The following is a 22,505-nucleotide window of genomic DNA, read 5'->3' on the forward strand; positions in this document are numbered from 1 at the left end:
TTGCAAACCAATGCACTTTTGTTCTCATTAATGACAGTTAATTAAGCTATTTCCATATGCACTCCATAAATTTCAATGTGTTAGTTTATTTTTCATATAACAATGTTCAAAACAAGGGGGTATATTACAAAGTTTGACCACGTAAAACCAAAACTGAATTGGAACAAAAGATGACATTTCTGTCTGAAATGATAAAAGTGTAAGGGCTGATTAAAAACATTACAGAGAGTGAGTATGGGCTGTAAATTACAATTGTCCAAAGAGAAATCAGTACCCACCCGAGGCTCAGAAATCCTCCTTGAGAATGTGAATGATTTTCTTTGTTTTCCGAGAATATGTGCATGATGGCATTGTTGGTGGTAGGAAGACCAGCTATGACTGACACATTTGTTTATAAAAATTTCCCCAAATTATGTAGGTATAAACTTAAAAGCAAATGATATTAGATTAGCTATACATACTTAGATGTTCCCAGTGCTGAAATTTGCTTGCAAAATACTTAGAGCAAATTGTTCCTGGCTGGGAGGTAGCTGTTATGGGGAGCTGCAAGTTAAATTAATCCAGGAGAGAATTTAAAGCAAGTCAAGATAGGATGGGATGATGGAAGCTGAAGTTTACGAGCCATAAAAGTCCATGCAGGATATCAAAATAAGGAGGAAGACAGCTCAAAGGATAAGAATGGGGGATGGAAAATAACCTAGAAATGTTGACGCTAAAAATATTCTATTTTTTCATCTAAGAGGTGGTGGTTATTTGGGTGTAAAAAAAGTCATTGTTGCACACTTAGATTAGTGAATTTTATGCTCTTCATTCTATGTAGATTTTCTCTCAATATCAAAAAACAATACAGACAGCAATGACAACAAGGAGGAAGGAATCAGTGTTAAGAACCCAGGGCAAACAGAAGAGCAGGGATTAACGAGACCCATAGAAAGATGGTGTGGTTAGGGGCGCCTGGGTGGCGCAGTCGGTTAAGCGTCCGACTTCAGCCAGGTCACGATCTTGCAGTCCGTGAGTTCGAGCCCCGCGTCGGGCTCTGGGCTGATGGCTCAGAGCCTGGAGCCTGTTTCCGATTCTGTGTCTCCCTCTCTATCTGCCCCTCCCCCGTTCATGCTCTGCCTCTCTCTGTCCCAAAAATAAATAAAAAACGTTGAAAAAAAATTAAAAAAAAAAAAAAAGAAAGATGGTGTGGTTAAATACCTGCGTATTGTCTGTTGCTGGCTTTTGTGTGTTCTCTAAATGATTACACATGGATGTGCCAGTTGCAATTAAAGAGTAATGGACAGAATGGATAAATCACTCATAGGTTATATTTAAAAAACTATTAATGCTTAACATTAGCCAGAGGAGTTGGCTTTTATAATATCAAATATTCAAGAAAATACTAACCTCTAGCATTAGCTAAGAGAATTCCCTTTTTCAATATTAAATGTTTAAGAGATGACTAATGTCTTACATTATCTGGGCGAGCTGACTATTTTAATGGGCATTGTTTAGACCCACATCTAATATTAGCTGTAGCAGCTGGTTATTCCAATACCCAGTGTTCAAGAAAGATTAATGCCTAATATTGGCAAAAAGAATGAGATATTTTGAAGTCTAATGTATGTTCATCTAAAATAATTGCCATAGAGTATGTGCTCAAAAATTGTGTGTTGAATTAATCAATGAATGTGAAAGTCCTTTCTGCAGAATCATGAATGCAGTTTCCGTTTTATGAATGTATCCTTAGAGACATACTTAATAAATAAGTCTTGTAATTCTATCTGAAAAGGGAGACAGACTTATTTTGGTTTTATTTACACTTACATAGTATTATGAACAGGGACTTAGTTGAAGCCTTAGTAGGAACCAGTGAGATGCTAGAGATGGGAAGGGACTGGCATTAAAAAACGATGGAGACATTGATACTAGATACTAGAGTCTGTCAAGATTATCAGAGTTTTAAGTTATGAAATCAGATGCAAGTTGGGACTGGGGGATTAAACATTGATAATGGGGGGTGTGAAGGGACTGTAGTCGAAATGGCGGGCAGGCAGCAAGTTATAAACAGGAGACGCTGGTCAGGATTAACCAGCCAACTCAGGATCAGAGAAACAAAGGTGAAGTGCTGAATCAGCCACTGATATCATGAATGGATTTTGGGAAGACACATTTTATCTGGGATGGTCCAGTGATTCCCACAGAACCTGTGGCCCCCAGGTGAAAGTTCTCTGTCTTAAAGAGCATTAGAGCATTAGATATTGCTTTCTTCTGCCATCAAGGAATCCTTAGATATTATTTGATATCATTCTCTGATAACAGAATTAATTCTCTACAAGTGGCCAAGTAAGGGAATTCAGCAGTGGGCTAGATAGGTTGATCCAATTTCCTGGGAACTCCATGCTGTATCACATACCCTGGACATAAAACCAAAGTAGAGGTGGAATAGAAATAAGTTTCTAGCAGACCAAGTTTTGACTGGAATTCTGAAAGAGCTTCATAGTATCTGGTATTTGACTATTAACCAGCTGAAGAGACCATTAATATAATGATTCATTCACATGGATTGGCCAGTGAGGGTTTATGATCCCTTTCTATAACCTAGAAGCTGATGCAATTGGTGGTGGTGAATCACATTTGGATTTGTCTGCTTAAGAACATTCAAATGACCACCAATCATTATCTGTGAATATGCTCTCTAGCTCATCAAACTGGGGTCATGGCATATGCAAATAAGATACTAGGATTAGAAGAGGTCCCCTTTCCCCTCAAAAGGCTGTGGTTCCCTGTGGAACTTTGGAAAGCAAATGAGGACTACAGCTAGAAAAAAATCAGTGCAAAGCACCAGTAATCACCACACTGCCTGGTAAAACTCATACAGGCACAGAATTCTGTCCCAAATGAGAGTTTCTTCAATATTTCCTTCTCAGGGAGTATACTAATCTGGCAGTGCTGAATCAACAGGAGACAGCTGGTAGATAAAGGTTAGACTGACAGTGCCCTAAGAAACAGAAGGTGGGTAGATTCTAAGACAAACCCACCTGAGGGCCAGCTTTTACGGAGTTCCCCTGGGTGGGCACTGCAGCTCTGATCCTGGAGGTAGAAACCCTCTCCAGTGTCTTTTAATCTTCTTGAGTAAGATGAACTACTGCATTTCAGCAGAACTTCATGGGTGTACTATCATATTTGATGTATTTTAGGGCACAAACAGTATCAGCTAAACTAGATTCAGAGATTTAGCATTTTAAAACACTTCATATATTTTTCATTTTCATTTTGACTTGTTAGGAATATCCTGTGTCTTTATTACCTAAAAACTGCCAAGCTAGGTTGAACAGTATTGCTGATTTTATAAGGGATTACTAGTCATTTGGAATTAGTCAACATGAATGTATTAAAGAAAATTAAATAATTTAAATCCGAACATTTCCAAGGCACCAAATCCTCCTTTGGAAAATCTTTAAAAGAAATAATAATAAATTAATAAGTAAAAAGTAATAAAATAATAAATAAAAGGTACTTTAAAGATTTTATTTTTTTAAGTAATCTCTACACCCAACATGGGACTAGAACTCACAACCCCAAGATCAAGAGTTGCATACTCTACTGACAGAGCCAGCCAGGCACCCCATAAATTATAAAAATGTACTTAAAAAAAATCTTACTTTCTTCGGTTGCATCAGATTCAATGAATGCAAAGTTGCTATTGTTCTGATTGCTAGGAGAAGAAACAAAAGACAAGAATTATTCTCATATTGCCAGTTCGAGACAATAGAAAATTGAGAGTATAATATAGATTAAGTAATCCCTTTAGAGTTCTCCTGAAGTCTCAAAGGCATATCACAACTTTCTCAGCTGCTCTATAAAATAGCTTGCATTTGCATAGCTATTTATTAAAGTACAAACAACATATACTGATGTTTAAAGAATGGAATTTACAGGGTCACCTGAGTGGCTCAGTCAATTGAGCATCTGACTCTTGATTTCAGCTCAGGTCATGATCTCACTGTTTGTGGGATTGAGTCCCATGTTGGGCACAGCACAGAGCCTGATTGGGATTCTCACTCTCTTTCTCTCTCTGCTCCTCCCCTGCTCATGTGTACACACACACTCTCTCTCTCTCCTCCTCTAAATAAGTAAATTAATTAATTAAAAAAAAAGAAGAATGGAATTTAGAGCAATAAAAATCCATCTCAGGGGTCCCAACTGTCCTGTATACTAGCCTGAAACCATGGACACCCTTCTACCTACCAATTTCTTCATCTTTAAAAGAAAAATATTAATAATATCTATTTTACCAGGTTGTTTTTAAGAATTTTTAAAATATATATATTTTTTATTTCAGAGAGAGAAAAGAGAGAGCATGAGTTGAGGAGAGGGGAGAGAGAGAGACAGAATCCCAAGTAAGCTCCATGCTCAGCACAAAGCCCACATTGGGGCTTGATCCCACGACCCTAGGATCATGACCTGAGCTCAATCAACTGAACCACTCAGGTGACCTTACCAGGTTGTTTTTAAGAATTAAATGAGATAATATATGTAAATGGTTGAAGGTCATAAATGACATACAAGGACTCAATAAATATTAGTTATTGTTATTATTAACAATATAATAACATTGAAATATATTTATGATAAGATTATTTGCCAACATCTAAGTTCTTATTGTCACAAAGATACTAAATTATATTATTATATCTATTGATCCAGCTTCTCAACATGTTCTATTATAAGAGTAAATTATAATTGAAGAAACTGTGATAATTTTTGAACCATAAAAGTGGCCATTTTACTATCAAAGTATCTGAAATTCTCTCTGCATAGAATCTTCTACATACCACACACATCCTTATATGTGCAGGATATATATATAAAACCAGGTAGGTTGTGTGTTCATAAAGCAAGATCAAGAATACATATGATTCTTGCTTGTCATTCAAAGAGAGTGCAAAGGAGAGGAGAAACTTACTTTCTTCCGAAGTCTTTTCTCCTTGGTTTAAGATTCATGGGAATGGGGGCGCCTGGGTGGCGCAGTCGGTTGAGCCTCCGACTTCAGCCAGGTCACGATCTCGCGGTCCATGAGTTCGAGCCCCGCGTCAGGCTCTGGGCTGATGGCTCAGAGCCTGGAGCCTGTTTCCGATTCTGTGTCTCCCTCTCTCTCTGCCCCTCCCCCGTTCATGCTCTGTCTCTCTCTGTCCCAAAAATAAATAAACGTTGAAAAAAAAATTAAAAAAAAAAAAAGATTCATGGGAATGGAAAATAACTGCCAGTTGCCTCTAAATTGTTACATTTGCTCTGAATTGAACTTGATGTTGTCTCCTTTGGAGCATGATAGAAAAAAAATTTTTATTTGATGGGCCAAATCCAATGTTCAAGAATGAATGAATGAATGAATGAGTTCATTTATTCAGTCAACAAATAATTCTTGAGTAAGATACAGAAATGTATAACACAGAGAGCTTGTTTTCAAGAACTACCCTTAGAGTGGACATGTGTACAAGTATTGTGTGGGAAAATAGCCAGCACAATGCCTTGCAGTGAGAAGATCCTGGATACAGGGTTTCTTTGTATGTGTCTATACGTTTTCAAAATAAATATACAAAAAGTGGATCTTCACTGATATGCCTGTACCATTTCAGTATTGTTTGTACAGAGGACTGAGGTTAAGAGAGTTGCCAGTATTTGCTGAATGGGTAAAGGGAAAGCAAGAGGAGGGCATGACTGGTTATTTCTCTCCTTATTTAGTTAAGAGCAAGGGCTTACCCAAAATTCTCTTAAGGCTCTTTTGCCAGGACCTCTGAACCCTTCTATCTCCACCCCAAGAATTAAAGTTAAGTATTGTTTTTCCTTGTTCTTTGCAGAATGCATTTAAAGCTGCAAATTCCCCTAATCTTTTCCTGGCTCTACTTTTTTTTAAGCACTCATCATCTTACAACACCCAATTTAATTTTTCTTATTATGTCCATTGTTTATTTCTGGGTCTCCCTACTTGAATATAAGATCTCTAAGGGGAGCCATATTTTCTCCGTTTCTTCATAACCCAAAGATTATGGTTCTTTGATCTTTTTATTAATTCCAATTTTGTTTTACTCAAAGTCATTTTCACTCTAGTCTCCCCAACACCTTTTGCACCCATTGCTCTGCCAAACTGGAAACATAGAGGCACACTGGAGAAAAACAACAACAGAAAACAAAAATTCCAAATGTTATTTACAGTTAAATCTTCTTAAATCCAATTCACTTTAACAGTGTAGGTGTGTGCATGAAAGAAAAAGACTACTATTTCTAAGATTCTAGCCTCATCTTAGGAGATATGAATGTATTGTTATTCATGGTAGGCGCAAAAAAAAAATGGCAACACCTTAGTTAATTGGCGTAATTATACGTAATTGTCCCTTTAGCTGTCATTCTCTGATTTTCCAAGGATTAATTTATTTACGCAATTAAACAATCAGAGAAAGGCTGACCCTGATAGAATGCAGAAATCTGGATCAATGAACTCTTTAACTTGCCTCTTTGTATTGGAAGAGCCTCTAATTAAATATTTTTAGAAATCTACCTCTTTTACCATTCAAAAACCTTTAAATAGTCTTCTAAAATGAACTGTGTATATAATCGGTGATCTTTGTAAATCTTGCTTACAAACCATTGGTAACACAGGCCATCAACCACAGTGTCAATACATTTTGAAAGAGGCTTTAGAAAATGTCAACTCTACAATTCTCTTTAGTAGCTTACACTGACAGAAACATATAATCTTTCTTTAAGAGTCCAAAACTGTAGAAACTAACTTCAGAAGCATACTTTGGAAGGCACCCAATCATTAGGACTGACTCCTAATTCCTAGCATAGAAGGTATACCACAAAACCATCTCACTAAAGAACCAGGGAAAATTCAGGAATTACATTTAAAGCTAGGAAAAAACACTTTTATTTTATTTTGATTTAGAAAGCCCATATAAATAGGCATGTACATATTTTTGGTATGTTAGTTAAATTAGAACTTTCTGACAGAAAATGTTAAATGACAAATATTTTAAAAACAAAATTGATGGTATAAAAATCTGTAATAAATGTTATTAAAAATAATTGAATGATTGAAAAGAACTTTAAAAAATAATTCTACTTTAAGGAGGTAATGATAAACCTGTAAAAGTGACATTGCCTCAGTCAAAATTTGTGGAATTATTTTTTTCTTAGATTAAAAATGCAGTTAGTGTAACTTAAAAGCAAAAGGAAGAAAATAGGAAGCTTGAGAAATGCTTAAGAATTATTGAATAAATGGGATGATGAACATTTAACTGTACTTGCCATGAACTGGCATGGCCTGAGGCTGAAGTCTTCCTACCCCTGATTTATGGGGAAGAGTTTCAGTCAAACTATATAGGAGTAGAGAGCTTTACATTTTTGTTTTTAATTTAAATCCAAGTTGGTTAACATATAGTATAATAATGATTTCAGGAATAGGAGAGCTTTTCATTTTGGGGGGTTTGTTTGCTTCAATATTTGCTTCTAATTTTGGGGGGAAACATGGTGTCAGTGGCTTGTGGGTTATAGTTGACTAGGTGCCTGTTCATAAGGGTGTGTCTCCAACTATTCTATTAAGAATAACCTCTTTGGCTGGACCTAAAATGAGATCAGTACTCCTCTAGAAGTTATATATAGCATGCTCCTTTTCCATTGAAAACTTATACTTTAACAAGTATGCCAAAAATACACACACCTACACACACATACATACACACATACACAGACTGACTTTCTAGATCAAAATAAAATAAAGGTGCTTTTGAGTTTTAGATGCAGCTTGTGAAGTCACCCTGCTTCTTTGGTAGGGATAATTTTACATATATCTTGGGTACAAGGAACTAAGCTCTAAAGATGAGAGATCCCTACCATTAATCACACCTTTTTGGGTGAGAGATTATCTCCATAATATTTCTATTAAAATCCATATGCTATCATCATAGGGTAGTACACTAACTCACAAGCACATGCTACATCTTCATGTTATTGACATTAATGTATTCATGCTGATATACTTTGTTAACCATTAACCTATTAACCTGGCAAAGACAGAATCTGAGGAGCTAAAACGGAATAGCTAAGCTTTGATGTGGGAGAACTTTGAGGAGGAAAATTTTGGATGTAAAAGTTAAGGGCATTTGACCATCCAGGAAGCATATTAAAATATTGATCAGGGGATTGAAAGAAGTAATAAATGATAAGGGTGATAAAAATAATGGTTTTTGAAAGAGAACAGATGGAGGGCAAAACAGATGAAACAAAATTTGTCGGTATCATGGTTTGCCTATGGTCAGCTTGCAAATTTGAGTTGGGGACAGGATAGATCTAATATTGCTGCCCCAGACCTAGAGCCTCTTTGTTTTTGTTTGTTTGTTTGTTATTTTGATGGTTATTTACTTTTGAAGGAGAGAGAGACAGAGCGTGAGTGGGGGAGGTGCAGAGAGAGAGGGAGACACAGAATCAGGCTCCAGGCTCTGGGCTGTCAGCACAGAGCCCGATGCTGGGCTCCAACCCATGCACCGTGAGATCATGACCTGAGCTGAAGCTGGACACAACTGATGGAGCCATCTAGGCGTCCCATTGAACCTCTTTGTTTTTAGCCAAGAGATTCTAATACAATTTTGTTTTAAAAATTATGTTTGTAAAGAATACCATTATTACAACTTTCTCTGTGTCACTTAATAAGGTAACAATGCTAAAATGTTAATATTCTATTTGAGATGAACTTTTCTAGTAGTTAATGAGGTTAAGTGACAGAACAGTTAACTTGAACATATGTTTTCTCATTTCAGTGCATTAACCCAAACTCTCTCTTCCCTCTGTAAAACACACTGACCCAAAGCCACAGAGTATTCACTAGAGCTAACAGGCTTCCTTCCAGTTTAAGTTCTACATATCTGCTCCCACCAGTCAGTGTTGGGGGCTTGCCAAAAATCAGTTGTGTTTGTTTCCAAACCAATTTATGCTAGTTGTTATTGTAATTATGTAATGGCATTAAATGTTACATAAACTAATGAAATAAGAATTGGAAAGGGAAAATGGTTGTTTCTAGGAAAACTAAGTTGAATGCTTTAGAAAGACTCCCTGCAGACAATATGATTTTTTTTTTAAAACGCTGCTAACTTAGATGTGGGTGAAAAACTATAAAAGATTATGAAGAAAATAACCCAAAAATCTAATAAAGATTCTCATGTTATTTTGCTAATGTTTTATGATTTTTCCCCTTTTCTACAGAAATCAATATTAGAAATCTCAGAAGATGCATTGGGATATGGTTCATATGGGAAGAACATGATCTAATCAATAAAATTGTGATCAGTGAAACTGTATTTGAAGAAAATGCCTTAACAACACTGCCTGGAGATTTCAAAGTAAAATACACTCTTAGGTATTCTGTGCTAATGTGTTCTAAGTATGTAATGTTAAAACAGTTAGAATGCAAGTTAATCATTTTGCATTTGCTTTTCTATTAATGCACACTATTGGTATCAAGTTGCTAATTGACATGCCACAATTTTTGTGAAGCCTAATTCCAAGGGTGCACTGTAAAACACTGATTACTGTAGCAGTTAGCAAGTTTGTTTGTAATATGCGATGTTTCAAAAGGGAGTTAGATTGAATTAGGCTTATAACACAGTGACCAATTCTTTACAGTATTTCCTAAAATTGAGGTCAGTTTATGAGACCTGGTGCATGTCAGGTTGAAGGGATGAAATGGAGTGCTCAGGTGGTAAGGGGCCTGTGCTTAAACGGTTGTTATGGACTAAATGTGTCTCCCCAAATTCATATCTTAAAATTCTAACCCCCAGTGAGAGTGAGATGGTATTAGGAGGCAGGGCCTTTGGGAGGTGATTGATTGGGTCATGAGGGGGCCCTCATGAATGGGATTGGAATTATATATGACCTATTTTACCTATCTTATTTATACTGGCTTCTATTAAAAATATGGATATGGGCTCATGGGAGTGATTCAAGCAGGTGGACTTTTTCATGTTTATCTTGATAAAGTTTGATTAGCCATTGTTCTACAGTCTACAAAAATAGAAACACGAAGGGGAATTTGAATAGCTTTGGATGCTCCTGGAGGAAGGGAAATGATCAGGCTTGTTTTAAGAAAAGGCTGAGTATAGTTACCATCAATAGATGTATGTTTTCAATTCACCCCAAGCTCTGTTGGCCTACTTACAGTAAGGAGGAGGGAGAGAATCAAACTGTGATTACATGTTCGGTATGTGCATCAGTCAGCTTTGGGGGTGAGGAGATTTTCTCTGGAACCACACACAGTTGGTTGTGGGCACTACTGATAAAGAGTATCTGCACCATTCACATGTAAAATAACTATACTCCATCATAACACTTACCAGTGATTTCCATTCTGAGATAAGGATCTTGTTAGAAATCAGTGGAAAAATCAGACTGAATAAGGCTAGATTAATAATTGAGGCTTTCTCCCGGTTCAATCAGTATTTAAGATTGTTTATAGTTCTCCTGGGAATAAAAAAAAAAAAAAAAAAAAAAAGAACTAACCCTAATGCTAATACCAAAACAAGAGAAAACAAAACAGGAACAACCTTGGCAATTAGGTGAAGGATACTTAAACATTTTGTTCACTATCATTACACAGCCTTTCGTGAAGTATAACTTTTTAAGAATTACTATCAAATATTCACATACCACTTATGTTTCTATAGGTGCTTCACAAATATCAAGTCATTTAATCCTCATTAAAATTCTCTGAGGTAGTTTCTAGTATTGTTATGGTTTCCATTTTACAGATGAGGCACAGGGAGGTTAACTCTCTTTTCTGAAGTCACACAGTAAGCTGTGGAGCCAGGACTCACATTCGAGCAGTGTGGCTATGGAGTCGGTGCTCCAAGCCTCTATGTGGTGCTGCCTCTCTAGTAAAGGATATGATTGTCATGGCTGCTGTTGAGACCCACACTTTCTTGCTGCCATCTTGGCTCCATTTAGATGATAGATAGGTCCGGGGAAGCCAGAGGAATCAGAAGAGGAATGTAATATTTCATGGATGTATGCATTTGGCCACACCCTTGAAATGATTATTCTGGCTAAAAGGGACAACTAGGAGCCTTTCTTCCTGATTTTTCCTCCTAAAACATAATGAGAAACCAGGAACTACTGTAGTTTAACTCAGCTCACTTTTAAAATCTGTGGACCCACACATTCGCCTGTATACCCAATAGTGCCTCTTTGTCTGGCCTGTAACTATCCATGGTCTCATGTCAGAGAAGGATGTGGAAGCCAATTCCTGCAATATGGCTGGGATAAGAGAGCCTGTTTCCTAAGGCTCGTGTGTACTTCCAATCCAGATACATGATCATATCACATGTAGGTAATGGGTGTATTGCTGCATCCTTCCTATTGTTTATAATTGATAGCTCATTCTTATCCCTACTTCATTATGTAAATACTCAAAGGACTAGACTGTATAGCAAAAGATTTGTGGGTGTCCATGTGGGTGTCTAAACCTTAAATATTTTAATTTAAAACAAAAAAATGTGTTTTTCCATTAACAGACCAAACAGGGGTGTTAATCCTATCAGATACATGGCTTCTGCTTTATTTAGATGCTTTTGAATTTTGGTTTTCTGTTTGTTTTGTTCACGGCTTTATTTGGAAAGTTGGTGCCTGGCACACTGTAGGTGCTTAGTAAATAACTGCTCAAGGTGTGAATAAATGTGATGATGGGCTCTTCAATTTGAAAGAAAAAATGTTCACGTGTACATATTAACGCCGTTATAGAGGGTGCAGTGGGAGATTGGTGGGGATGAAGGAAAGGAGCACGAAGAGAATGTTATTCTTTTAAGTAGATGACATAATTGGGGGAATGACTTTTTCATATTCTCCCTGCCCCAACCATTCAGACACTTATCCTCAGGGAGTATCATCGCTCTCAGCCTCTTCTGTCCTTTTCTTGGCTGAGATCCCTTGTAATTTTGTTGAGAATGACTGCCCTAAACTCTCATCTGTATTGTAATTTGGTTCTGACAAATTCAGATATAATTCCTTGTCCATTAAGATTAATACTTGTCTTGGTTCACTCTGCACCCTAACATACACACTTTTTTGCATGTTTGCTTGTTTATTGGTTTGGGGAAGACAAAAAGTTAGTTAAAAAGCTCTTTGAAATCAATCAGAAAGTCAGTAGCAATTTGCCAACCAGTTATGTGACTAAATTTAATTTCTTTTCCCCTTCTTTTCCTTGTTTCATTGTGAAATACGTGACATATGTAAATCTCAAAAACCGAGTGCGGTTATGAAAACCCAAACCAAAAACCAAAAACCAAAACCAAAGTGAAACCAAAAAAACCCCAAAACAAAAAACAAAACAAACAAACAAAATACATAAAGACAAAAAACTGAGCACTTGTGTATCCACCACCCACAATGAAAAACAAAACATGGTAGGCATCTTAGAAATCACCTGAATGCAAATGATCTTAACCTTGCATCCCTTTCCCTCATTCCTAGAGGTGGTGCTAATCACCTGAATTTGGTGCTAATCATTGCCTTGCTTTTCTTTGTAATTTTACCACATTTGAATGTGTTCCCAAACAATGTGTATGTGGTTTGCCTGTTTTTGAAATTAAAGTCAATGGAATCATATTGTATTCTTCCATTACTTAAATTTTCATTTAATATTTGTTTTTTTAAAATAATTTTCCTGGTTGATGCCCATAACTGTAGTTCATTGATTTTCCACTCCATAAAATGTTCCAGTGTCTAAGTATGCCACAATTTATTTATTTTATCCATTGTCATTGGAGTTTTCGAATTATTTACAGTTTTGTTTGTTTGTTTTTTGCTACTGTGGACAATATAGCTATGAACTTGGGCATGCATCCCAGTGCACAGGAGGAGGAATTTTGCCAGACTAGAGTATTATACACAGGAATGGCCATACGGTATGCATATATTCAACTTTACCAAGTAAAGTAAAATTACTTTTCTCCATTGGATTTAGCAGTTTACACTCCTGCCAGCTGTGTGTGGATGTTTAAATTCAGCGTTTCAAAACAAGACAGACATGTATAGATTTATCTGTATCTTGAATTGCTGTGGAATTGCTGCAATTGGAAGAAAAAAGCAGCTTGATCTTCTTTTTCTTTAAATCTTATATTCTCCATAGGAAGGGGAGAGCCAGAGAATACATAAAATTGTGTTTATGCTAATCTAAAATGGTGATTAAATAAAAAGAAATTAAAGTAGTAGAAAAGAGAAAAAGGAAAAGAATACATTTTTCGATCTTCTTAATTACATCTTTGAACTTAATGGTTGAGGGTTGAATTGCTGAATTGTTGAATATATGGTATACCATATGTATGATAACGTACCTCAAGGTTACTTTGTCCCTATTTTATAAGAACTGTACGAGCTTAAAAGTGATATTTGACTACAGAGTTTTGGAGAAAATATTACTATTTTTCTTTGCTGTCAGAAGACTGCCAAACATTTTCTAATTTAAAAGTTTCTTGAAGGGGTGCCTGGGTGGCTCAGTCGGTTGAGCGGCTGACTTCGGCTCAGGTCATGATCTCGCAGTCTGTGAGTTCGAGCCCCGTGTCGGGCTCTGTGCTGACAGCTCAGAGCCTGGAGCCTGTTTCAGATTCTGTGTCTCCCTCTCTCTGACCCTCCCCCGTTCATGCTCTGTCTCTCTCTGTCTCAAAAATAAATAAATGTTAAAAAAAAATTAAAAAAAAAGTTTCTTGAAATAACGTTCCTTCGATTCTGTGAATTACTTTTGATATTTTGTGCTTTGAAAAATGAAACTATGTGCAAGTTCTACATTTTTAAGGCACAAACAAGTTTTATTTCTTCATTATTCCAAACTGTGTTAATTAAATATTTTTTAAAGTTTTTGGGGCAAAGTTACTTATTTGCCAAATGTGAAAAAGACACTTCATTCGGAAGAGTCTGGATTTAATTGCCCTATCAAATGCTTCTAATTTCAAATTTCTGCTACATTTTAGGTTTATAACTTTTTGATCCAAATTTCCCAACTAGCAAAAATGAATGATTCCAAGAAATACAGAACCTATGAGAAAATGACAAAGAAAATATTTTATATGACCAAGTCGAAATCAACAAAATGTATTCTGTTGTAAACATATCGTAATTGTTCATTTTTACCACATATTATTAAATGATGCTGTTTCTACAATAAAAATACTGCAAAAAGTTACAATTAAAATATTAAGCAAATATTTCATTAGTTATTAGTTATGAAGAGAGTACTTAACCAATTTAACCACTTCACCCAAATATTTCATGTATATATAAATCTGAAATTCAGCATGAATTTATGTTTTTGCTGCAGAATTTTGTAAAGAATGCAGAATATTTTTCCTGGGGAACATTGCTAACAATGAAAGGGAAATTGTTACCGTACTTTAATATTTAAAATTTATATATAATCAGCCAATAAATGTTATTTTAGTAATTCAGTTTTGTTCTTTACTAATATATCTAATGGTATAAAGAAAATATGTTTGGTTTGACAAATACTTGTGAAATGACAGTTTCTTAGTGGAATCCAGGCTCACATTGTGACAATGAATCAAGACATAAGATCCTATTTAACACTTGTACTTCCAAGGGAAATAACGGATTTACTATGAGTTTTCTTTTACTTGTGCATTCTGTCCTTAGCTACAGCATGAACAACTTGACTATTTTAAGTAATCGAACAGCTGCTAATTAGTGGTTTTAATAGTCAAGGAAAGGGTGAAGCACGTTGTGCATATAAACCGAACCTAAGTGTTTTTTTCTGAATAGATTTGCACAAGAAAAAGCCTTTAAAACTTGCATTTGTCTTCATGATCTGTAGTAACATAACTATTCATATCTTAATTGCCATGTCCTTCCTAATTCATATCTTTCACAATGACCCCTATATATACTTTGAATAATTATTTAAAATTGTCTGACTTTAAAATAATTAGTCGTAGGCACATACAAAAGAAGGTGAGAATTAGATTATCCACCAGGAAAGCAAGCTAATTTTTTTTTTAATCATTACATACCTATGTATGGGAATTAAATCCTAATGATTTCTCATTAAAAATTCTGCCAAAATTCCTCAAGTAATATTAAGAAAAACAGATGATAGTTGGAAAGTTTGTTTGCCCAGAACGATCAGAACTGACCTGTTCAGAATTAATAATAATTCTGAAGTCTAGATAGCTTAAAAGACTGAAAAAATGTTTGTTTCAAGATGTGGTTTTCATCAGACATAGGTTCTGACACTAAATACATTAGCTTTAAAATTCTAAATGCCTTAAAAAATTGTATATAATATAAATAGCTGAGGGACTATACTGAGTATTTGTTGTCATTTTTTGTCAATTGCAAATATTGGTATTTACCTACAAACAGAAAACACGTTAAGTAAGATCCTACATATCTATTTATTTAAGATTTGAAAATATTTTCTTAACTGTTTAAACAAAATCAAAATTTGCCATGGTGAAAATCTGCAACCTTTAAAAATGGTAAAAGAAAAAAAGGCGGTATCATCCAACATGAACAAACGCATTAACGTTTTCTTTACCTGTCAATCTATAGGTAGGAGCGGGACACAGTCCCCCATTTGTCAGACTAGGATGAGAAGCGTCTGTAGAACATGGACCAGAGGATGGTTGAACAGCTAGCTCTCTTTACCAAATCCACCTGCATCCTCAGATTACTCTTGCTAAGTTTTTATTTTCAAATGTCTAAATGTCTTTGTTTTTAGCATGAACACGTGGAGTTATTTTCTTCCGCTCAGTAGTAATAACCTTTGTTCTAAAAAATATTTACTATTCTCTGGCAGAGGACTTCAGTTCCCATCGTTTATACCACGTACCTCTCACTCCACGTCACACAGTCTGGGGCTCCCTGTTGTTTCTGACATGGCATTTGCAGCTTTACAGAGACACCACAGGAAATTGTCCTTCAAGGTTAAAACAGCATGATTAAAAAAAAAAAAAAAGGAACAAAACGTTATTTAGAAAAATTCCTGTCAAGAAATCTCGTACTAGATGCTTCACACATTTAGATTCCCAGAATTTTTTAAGATATTTTATTTCAAATAATTTAGAAAACCCAAGTCTTACATCAAATGTTGCCATACTTGTAAATTGCTGCAAATAGGAGATTTATCCAGATGTAAAGGAAGTTATACTGAAGGAAAGAAAGGGGACCGACAGAAAATATGCTCTTCTTTCCTCTTCCTTATATAATTACATTTGTTCATACAAAGGAAGAGTCTGAAGACTACACATTTTACAATTAGTTCTGATGTTGTTTACTAGACAAAGGATAATTATAAATTATTCAGTGGTCTCAGCTTCTTTCTAAAATTTTTGTCACAGCCTCTCCAGTGGCGATTTTTAGTTTTACTGACACACGCTTACCGTGACGCTCTCTGGTAGTGGTCGTTAGTGATCATGAGATGCTTATGTAGGGAGCCGAAGAGAGGGAAGGCACAGGATGCACATAACCCCCAAACTGGACAGTGAGTGCCATAACAATGGAAATTTAATTTTACCACTAATACCCAAAGAAGGATATAAAAAAAAATCCCACAGTTGATATTTATTGTTTAGAAAATACCTAAAATGACTTGGAAAATAGAGGAGGTTATCCGTTATTCAAACAAAAGAGTATTCCTTTTTATTACCTGGATATTTTAGGCTGGAATAAATTTTGTGTTTTTTTGGCCTCGGGCACAATTTAAATACTTAGAACGGAGAGGGTGTACTCAGCAGACCTAAAGATTTAGGTAAGTTTGAAAAGCTATACGCATTGAGTCTGGATTTAAGGACGTGACATTAAAAATTATTTAAACAAGGAAAAAACCCAATGAGTCAGGGAATATAGCAGGTGTGTTAATACCTAGCAAATCTAATTAGCGTTTGTGAGTTGTCATATTTTACTTTTGTGTGCTTCATTAATTCTTCCTATGATAGATGCACATTAGGCATTAAAGAAAAAAACAGCCAGGGATCATTTTTATAAAGTTTAAATATATTCACAGCTAGACTTTTGAAAGTTTCCATGATAGGCACCACCTTTGTGCCCAGGCAGTTCGTGGTGTGTATGTTTGTGTGTGTATTGTGAATTCTGGAAGAAAATGGGGATTATCCAGAACTGCAGAAGAGAGAAAAGTAGCAGCTGTCCCAGCCGATTACAGATATGGCTAGATTTGTAGAGCACACTTTTAAATGTTTGCTGATAGACTCTTTTGTAATATGCAACATGTTTCTGGGTAATGGGACCCTGAGACAACTCTAGTCTAATTTCATTGTCAAAGCCACAGTAAGTTCCACAGTCCTAAACATGCATTTCTAAAATTTGAACATCAAATCCTCTGATATTCACTAGCTTTGAGACTCTGGTTAAGTGCATTAATGTCTCTGGGCCACCGTTTCCTCATTTATAAATTTGCAGTGATAGTAATGACTCAACTAATTTCACAGGATACTTGTGAACATCAAAAATGAGATGATATGTAGCATTCCTAAAATTCTAAAATACTATCGAATGAAAGGTGTTTTCCCTAACTACCTGGGACTCTGGGTTTCTAGGCATATTCTTCATAAGCATAATTTCTGTCCATCCGTTCCTCTCCTTCTCATTCCACTCCTGCTACGCCACACAGCTTCCTAGTGATGGTGTTCTTCCTAGTATCTCACTCAGGACTTACACTTACAGCAGACACTTCAAAGATGTCTTTAATCGCTTGCAGTGCCAGTTATCAATTTATCGCCTCTCAACTCCAAATTCACCCTTTACTTCTGAGTGCCCATACTGAACAATACGTTTTTTCTTTCTAAGGAGCATGATGTAAATTTAGCCAGCAGAGTGGGAGAAACATTGCAGCAGGGAGTAGCTTTTCATGGCTCCTGTGTGTGTGGCTTTTCTTTTTCTTGCTTCTGCTGCAGGGTTAGTCAGTGGTTGTATGTGTGAAGACACGCAGTGGCACTTGGCCAGAGCCTGGACCCAGCGGGCATAGTTCCTTGGGAATCTTGCATCGCTGGCCATGGTGACCATCTTTCTGCAGCCCGCCAAGTGTGGGCACTGCATGCTCCATGCTTCTCTCCTACAGCCGCGTTCTTACCCCCTTTGCACAATCTCTGATAGCTGTGGCTCTCCTCACCCAGAAGGGTAATTTCTTATTTTCCTAGCAATGTGGACCTCTTCTGGCCCAGCAGTGCAGCAAACGTCCCTGCCAACCAGTGGGCTACAATCATGCCTTTTCCCGTTAGGTCTGAACCTCAGCCTTGGAAGGGAGAACTTCTTCCAAGTTTGCCTTTCCTTTTTTTTTTTTTTTTAAGTTTATTTATTTATTTTCAGAGAGACCGAGACTGCATTGGTGGGGGAGGGGCTGAAGAGGGAGATGGAGAATCACAAGCAGTCTCCATGCTGCCAGTTGTGGAGCCCATCACAGGGTTTGAACCTGAACGGTGAGATCATGACCTGAGCTGAAACCAAGAGTTGGATGCTTAACTCACACACCCAGGTGTCCCCCAAATTTGTCTTTCCTTAAGGACTTCCCCAACCTTAGGGTATCCTTTAGTATTCTCTTTACATCCTTTTCATAACTACTCTCCTACTATAACTTAATAATTCTTTATATTAAACATCCCGTTTAAATTACTGTGTGATTTTTGTCTCTTGATTGGACCCAGACTAACCCATTAGCTGCTAACATCAAATAATCATGTCAAAAATCTATGATAGTCACAACAGTAACCTAGGTTATAATTACTATTTATACTATTAAAGTTTTTTAAAAAAACATTTATTTTTGAGAGACAGAGAGAGACAGAGCATGAGAGACAGAGTGCAAGTGGGGGAGAGGGGCAGAGAGAGAGGGAGAAACAGAATCCGAAGCAGGCCCCAGGCTCCAAGTTGTCAGTCAGCACAGAGCCCGATGCGGGGCTCAAGCTCACAGACCTGAGCTGAAGTTGGAAGCTTAACTGACTGAGTCACTCAGGCGCCCTTATACTATTTTTAACATATTAATTAACTTAAGTCATTATGTTTTCTTCTGTTTACTAGCATCAGAGAAATAATTCATATAATGGCAATGGGCACTTGTGATGTAAATAGCTGTAGTACTGTGGATATTGCTTTCAATTTTATCCAGATTTCTACTCTGCCTATAACTTCCATAAGACCAACATTATAAAACAACCAATAAATAATAATTATAAATGTTACTGTCTCAGCTAGTGAACTTTTAAAATTTAGGAAACATGAAAAAGTACAATTCAATTTTCCTGTATAACGTTACATAACTAGGAAGTAGTTTTTCTTGATCTCCAATAGTAATTGCTTATCATTTTTACCATCTCTGTATTGAGGTAGCATTGAGTTCTGTTGTGCCAAACTTCTTGACTTTGACCAGAAAATAATGGCCCTACATGGGTAAAGCCTATGATGGGCCATTGTGCAGATAATAGGAAAATACTGTATGTCTTCATATCTAAGGTGCCATCAATTGTATGAAAAATAATTTATTTACTTAATGTATTATGATCTGAGGAAAAGTGCTAAAATTCTAAGACACTGTCAAATGTAAGGACCACGATGATTGAGAGATGTTAAAATGTGAAAAAAAAATGCCTCTAGAATCAATGAAGTACGATACAACTCTAGGTAATTCTCAGGGCTGACTAGCCTTGATATTGCTGCCCTGCCATAATTAGCAATATTTCAGTTAAAAGAAAAGCAATTTTCTTTGTATGATTATAATATATATTGTACTTCTAAAATTAGAAGATTGTTTTGTATGACAGTTTAATAGTGTATACAGTTCAGGCATCATCAGACCATATCACATTTGAATACCCTGACTTTATCCATGATTGCAGAAACTCTGCATGGTTTTGGCTTCCATTGTCACATTGACCTGCCACAATTTCCAGTGAGTACCCTATGGCGATCGGCTGTTTACTAGTTGTAGGGCCATCAAGCCTATTCCCTTTCCTCCACTTGCTGCCAATCAGATGCTGATTCCATCGGGGTATTGTAGATCTTTGTGGTTGTAGGTTCTCTGTGTGCTCACATTGTGAGATTCATGAAGTTTTGTTGTAGATGCTGTCAGCAGTTTTGGTTTTGCTATTCTTGTTTGCCTGTCTGGTCTGTTTTTATGGATGAATGAAGGAAGATTCCAAAACTACATCACTACTGTGAGAAACTTACCTGAATCCTTCAGGGTTTTTTTTAAACTGCCATTTCCAGCCCAAGAAATTAATCCATGGACAGCTAATGGGTACAGATCTGCAATTTGAAAAGCAAGAGTCTAAGAAGTCCATGTTGTGTATCATGGAATTTGTTAAAATGCTGTATCTATATGCAAAAGATTGTGCTTGTGAGAATTTCTCTTTGGAGATGTTCTATTCAAGCGCCCCTCCCCAATTCTCATCCGTATCTGATTTCCAAAAAAAAAAAAAAAAAATTTGGAACAGTGCTCCAAATGTAGATTATATCTAGATTAAACTGGACCAACAGAAATGTATTTCTTCATTTATTCTTTTCCTTGTCTACTTGTGAGACTCTTCTGCTTGATGTTGATAATATAAACCTTGCAATGAAATACTAGAACATGAAGGGATAAGGTACTAGTTCCTTGCCATGGTGAAATATCTTTATGTTTTCCATTACATAAAATCTTGGCTATCCATCATGTCAAATGAGAGGACATACTTTCACTTCTATGTAGTACATTATTTCCCAGAAATAGGAATATTTCTTAAAGATATCTGAATGTTTCTTAACATCCTTTATTAGGCAATGTTTCTATTTTACTGTTTTTCAGATGCTTACATTTCAAAATATTTGGTTTTGAACACTTTTGCATTGAGCTAGTGAAAGCATTATCTGAATAAATATAAACAAAGTTGAAAGTTTGCATTTATTTTTCAGACTATCATTACAATTTTCCCTTCCGATTATGTTCTTTAAAGAACAAACACTTTGGTATTAAAGAAACAAATGTCATTAGGAATTTGATGATGAAAGTAAAAAATTTATGAGATGTTTTGATTTTATAATGTACTATTGTAAGTCAAATAATGCAAGATTTCTAGAAGGCAAACATTGGTAATGAAGCTAATTTTAGAAGTATAATGTTATAATCATACAGTTTTCTAGACTTTTCTGAGCCCTCTGAATGCCCACCTTAATGTATTACTATTCTACTCTGTAAGCAGCAATGATGTGGACACTGGTAAAAAATTTAGGAAAGAGTTCCAGACACTGGGATAGGAATTAGTAAGAGCTTGGAAAGGCTTCGGTTCTAGAGTGGACTGAATATTAGGCTGAACAAGAACTCAGAAACAGAGGCAAAGGCAGGTCCTACTCTATCAGACCTAAGGCACTGTTTAGCACTGGACTAGTGCCTATAATGATGAGTTTCAGAAAGTGTGGCTGGGGCCAAATAAATATCCACTGTCACAGATGCCTACAGATCCTCAGAATCTTGGGCTGGGGTATAACCTAGAGGTAGACATAAAATGAATTCAATTATGGGACAAAAGGTGTGTAAGTTGGGAAATGTGTGAATTGGATAAATAGTACATTTGAAGTAGTGTGCCATTACCACATTTCCACAAAATGAATTATTAAAGGAGAAAAAATGAAATTATTATAGAAAACACAGGTAGCATTAAAGTGAGCATGATCCAAGAGTATAGGTAAGAGGGACAGGTTGTTTTTCTTTTAAAATTTTCTTCCCTTTAAAAACCTGTCTATTTCTCAGTTAAATGGCCTCTGCTTGACTCTGTAACTTTGGCTCCGGGAGTTGGCCTAGCGACTCGTTTTGTTTAGTTCCTGGGAGGAGAACAAAAGGTCCTTCTTCATGAAAATTCAGACCATCCAACTTTAGTACTGTCCTTAGTATTCTCCTTGTGTGAGCGCCTAGGCTGAGGAGTTTGGCTGATTTTCAGGGCACTGGAACTATAATAAATCTCAAATCTGGGATTAAGTATAGTATAAGATTATTTACAAGAGTCAAGTGAATGTAAAGTCAAATAGACTAATTGTGAGAGCAAATCTAAAATACTTTGGTGAAGTCTCATAGAAGAAAAAAACTGAGGGCAGCTCTTCAATGAACAAAACCTCTGTTGACAAAACCCCAAAGGGGCAGCACAGCCCTATCTGATGGCAGCATTTTTGCCTCTCTGAAGATAATACTCTTTGACAGTGAAAACATACTTGCTACTGACTTAAAAGAAAAGATATGTACCTGTATTCATGGAAATACAGGTAAGTTCTCCTGGCAAGCTGTCTCTGAGTATGAAGGGAGAGTCCTTGGAAGTCAGGAATTTATAGTAAATAACAGGCTGAATAGGTTAATCTACCACTTTACAAAAGATTTTGATTAATAAGAATTTTCTCAAAAATGATATTGCAGGTCTCCTGAAATTCAAATGAAACCCTAAAACATAAAAAGCATTTCCTTTCTCTCAGCAAATGATAGAGTTACACTG

At 36.2% G+C, this 22,505-nt stretch overlaps 1 long non-coding RNA gene across 1 annotated transcript; it reads right to left on the reverse strand.

Moving 5' to 3' along the window:
- Positions 1-10,097: 10,097 nt before the first annotated feature.
- Positions 10,098-20,300, reverse strand: LOC121037937 (uncharacterized). The gene is made up of 3 exons (XR_005794068.1): positions 20,218-20,300; positions 15,872-15,958; positions 10,098-10,497 (listed from the first exon to the last, which is right to left on the reverse strand). It is a non-coding gene; the product is annotated as an uncharacterized LOC121037937 (long non-coding RNA).
- Positions 20,301-22,505: the final 2,205 nt, after the last annotated feature.

This window comes from Herpailurus yagouaroundi, unplaced genomic scaffold (genome assembly GCF_014898765.1).
Source record: "Herpailurus yagouaroundi ecotype Mexico unplaced genomic scaffold, PumYag 164, whole genome shotgun sequence".
Lineage (NCBI taxonomy): Eukaryota > Metazoa > Chordata > Mammalia > Carnivora > Felidae > Herpailurus > Herpailurus yagouaroundi.